This window comes from Mugil cephalus, chromosome 21 (genome assembly GCF_022458985.1).
Source record: "Mugil cephalus isolate CIBA_MC_2020 chromosome 21, CIBA_Mcephalus_1.1, whole genome shotgun sequence".
Lineage (NCBI taxonomy): Eukaryota > Metazoa > Chordata > Actinopteri > Mugiliformes > Mugilidae > Mugil > Mugil cephalus.
In genome coordinates, this window is record NC_061790.1 from 2,802,031 (window position 1) to 2,805,877 (window position 3,847).

Sequence of the window (3,847 nt, forward strand, 5' to 3'; positions counted from 1 at the left end):
GATCTGTGCACAACTCAGCCTTTTCATTTTACACACGTGCCAACATTAAAAACTGTCTGTACGATTCTCAGTCAATTCAAAATAGTTCATTTGCAGTTGACATCGATGTGTGAACAAAGCCCAGTGTATATTTGTTCATTTGTGGGTAACACCTCCACATCTCTACTGCTGCAGTTGTAGCCATTCTCACTAAAACACTTCCTACTCAGTTCTGAGAAAAATGACTCTGAGAAAGAGTCAACAGGTCTCTGACCACTTCATCTGACAATGAAGTATCATTATTTTGTTATTTTTGTTGGAATATGTCTCCAGGTCACCATATTAAAACCTGTAACGTAGAAATGTTAAAAAGTTTCATTTATTTTTTTCTATCAACTAATCTTAAAGATCCGCCTAAATTAACACTGACGCCACAAAGAGGAGGAGACATCAAAGAGGAAGTAGAGGCTACATTTGTCCTCATGAGACACTAGTACAGAGACTGAGACAGTTCAGAGCGCGGAAAAACAACGGTTGAGTTCAGATCATTTAAAATGTCTCTGTTCCTGATACTGATGCTGCCATTAGGTAAGGAAACATACAACATGCTTTAAAAACTAACTATGTATTGATATTACTAATGAAAACTGTGAAGTAACGTTAATTTACTAAAATGTTCAATTTTAGTGTTTGTGTTTAACACGGTGAGTTCAGAGTTTTCTTCAAACATGGATCTAAAATGAAGTAGAAACAGAAAAGCTGAACTCATAACTGAACTTATAAATTCAACTTTTCCCCAAATTAATTTTCCGCAGTTTTCATTTGATTAATGCAATTTCCTCTATAGACACTTCTTGTAGTGTAGTTGTTGATGCCTGATGATTCGTCTCTGTTTCCGCTCAGTGGGGAGCAGGTGAGATGTCCCTCCTGCAGGGTTGTGGACTGGTGAACTGCTTCAGTTTGGTCAGTGGGGCTTTAAGTTCAGGGTCTCAGAGGATTCTCATTGGCTGATTTGAAGAGGGGCGGGGCAGGTCTCGCTAGCTCGGCTAACGTAGTAATGTAACATACCAGTATCTAAGTCACATTTCATTCATTCATTGCATCATGAATCAAGTTGACCACCTGACTAAACAAATATCTAACAGGATCAAATTATCCAAAAGGTCAAAGGTCAGAGTTTGATCTCTTCCAGAGTGTTAGCTATATTAAATCACTGAGTAAAGAGGTGATGTTGAGCTCTTTTATTGGATGAGCTTGTTGTCAGTGTATAACCTGTGACTGTATATAAACATCCATGTTAGGGTGAGTGGAGCTGAGGCAGTTAGCAAACTGTGATGACACCCACCTGCCACTCAAAGCAGCCACACCTTTAATTATTCATAAGTTTAAGTCTTTACATACCAGACAGTAAACATGTTCATCTTGGTGTAAAGTAGGGACATTTTAACATGGAGGTCAATGGGGATTGGTTTTGAACACCTCAAGTGGTCATTCAAGGAACTGCTCAGCTTTTAGAACTTCCACATTGACTTCATCCTTCATCCCTGATGGTTGTAGATTAGATAGGACAGGACATTGTGTCTCAGCACTGCACATGGACAGTCCCTGCATATTCATGTACTGATATCTATTTATAGAGAAGGAGCTGAAGTGGATTTAGGTTGTTGTTGGGTTTGTTTTCATATGTCTTATAGTTTGTGTCTATTCCCATGAGAATTGAGTTATTGTGGAACCAGTGAAGCAATGGGTCACAAACCCACCGAACAAAGCCCAGTGTATATTTGTTCATTAGTGGTCAACACCTCCACATCTCTACTGCTGCAGTTGTAGCCACAATCTCACTAAAACACTTCCTACTCAGTTCTGAGAAAAATGACTCTGAGAAATAGTCAACAGGTCTCTGACCACTTCATCTGACAATGAAGTATCGTTATTTTGTTATTTTTATTGGAATATGTCTCCAGGTCACCATATTAAAACCTGTAACGTAGACATGATTTAGTTTTCTATTTTTGTATCAAATATCCTTTAGTAGAAATGAATGAGATCGGCCTACATTAACACTGATGCCACAAAGAGGAGGAGACGTCAAAGAGGAAGTAGAGGCGACATTTGTCCTCATGAGACACTAGTACAGAGACTGAGAGAGTTCAGAGCGTGAGAAGAAGACGGAAGAACAACGGTTGATTTCAGATCATTTAAAATGTCTCTGTTCTTGATACTGATGCTGCCATTAGGTAAGGAAACATATAACATGCTTTAGACACTAACTTTGTATTGATATTACTAATGTAAACTGTGAAGTAACGTTAATTTACTAAAATGGTCAATTTTACTGTTTGTGTTTAACACGGTGAGTTCAGAGTTTTCTTCAAACATGGATCTAAAATGAAGTAGAAACAGAAAAGCTCAACTTTTGACTAAGTTTATTTTTTGTTTTTCTCTCATTTTCTCAACAGCAGTAACTCAAGTTTCCACCATCACTTTCAGAGTTGGAGATGACGTCACTCTGCCTTGTGACAATATAAAAGATCTGAATGATGAATGTTTCAGTACTACCTGGATCTTCAGTGGTTCAGGAAGGTCGTCAACGTCAACGTTGTTTGAACATGGGAAGATTCACAAAGATGCTGGATCTAAATCAAACAGACTGAGTGTTACAACAAACTGTTTACTGGTTATAAAGAAGGTCACAGTTGAGGATGATGGTCGTTACACCTGCAGACAGTTCAATAAATCAGGACGACAAGTTACAGACTCTGGTGTTGATCTTTCTGTTACCAGTGAGTATTTCCATCATAATGATTTTATTAGATTCTATTTAAATGTGACAATAATTATGGTTACAGTGAGGAAGTTTAACATGAAGCCACTGATACAGTTACATCATGTTTCTCTGTGTTGACACATGGTTTCAGATCACATCACCTTTTATTGATATAGTTTCTATAAATGAGAACATGTGATATCTTCTTATTGAACAGTTTGTTGGGTTTTGCTGTGTTTTAGAAAAAGAAAAAACACCACCACCACCAACAACAACAACGATGAAAGCTGCAACAACAACAAAGACAGTAGCAACATCATCTAAAACTCCATCACCTCCACCTCCAACAACAACTAAAATGGCAATGACACACAACAACACACCTGATCAACCATCAACAACAGTCACAGGTGAGTCTGGCTCCAACACAACCACTGGTAAATCCACCACAGTAACACATGTAGAAATAAATAAATACATGTGTGAATGAACAACAACTTTCACTAAGGTAGTTCTAGGCAGAACGGGTCCAACCTTTTACGAGCAAGGTGTACCTAATAAAGTGGCTGGTGAGTGTACATCCATTGACTGAGGGCGAGTAAAGTAATAAAAACTATGAAAGACTGATCTTCATCTTTCTCATATGTAACTTGAGGGTTCTGCTGCTGAGCTGCTGCCTCTGAGATCAGTCACTGAGCAGACTCTGTTCCCTTTCACACGTCCTCCAGTTTCCCTGGACTCACCTGCACCTCTATCACAATAAAAACCAACAATCTGTAAGACTTTAGCCTATTTGACATGGAAAACATATCGTGACCAAACCAATTAAGATATTTACAATGGCAATATATTCAGTCTTATTCCATATAAATTTCATTAACCTTCAGTTGTGTGCTTTGTTTACTATCTGACCTTTCATAATAAAATAATAAAAAGTATACATACGATTATGTCAGGGCATTTTTCATAGAGACAATGTCTACACCACATTACATCACTTCATTATATTAATTGTAATAATATTCACTCAATGAACAATCAAACCTGCCCACTCTAGACCTGTGATGGACTCATGGCTGCTGTTTGGTGCTGCTGCATCTT

At 38.0% G+C, this 3,847-nt stretch overlaps 1 long non-coding RNA gene across 2 annotated transcripts; it reads left to right on the forward strand.

Annotated features, from left to right (window-relative positions):
• Positions 1-465: 465 nt before the first annotated feature.
• On the forward strand, positions 466-3,374 carry LOC124998628. 2 transcript variants are annotated; one of them, XR_007111082.1, is made up of 4 exons: positions 466-567; positions 2,015-2,216; positions 2,439-2,762; positions 2,989-3,374. It is a non-coding gene; the product is annotated as an uncharacterized LOC124998628 (long non-coding RNA). The 2 variants fall into 2 exon arrangements; XR_007111083.1 differs by having other exon boundaries at positions 480-567; positions 2,012-2,216.
• The last annotated feature ends 473 nt before the right edge of the window (positions 3,375-3,847 follow it).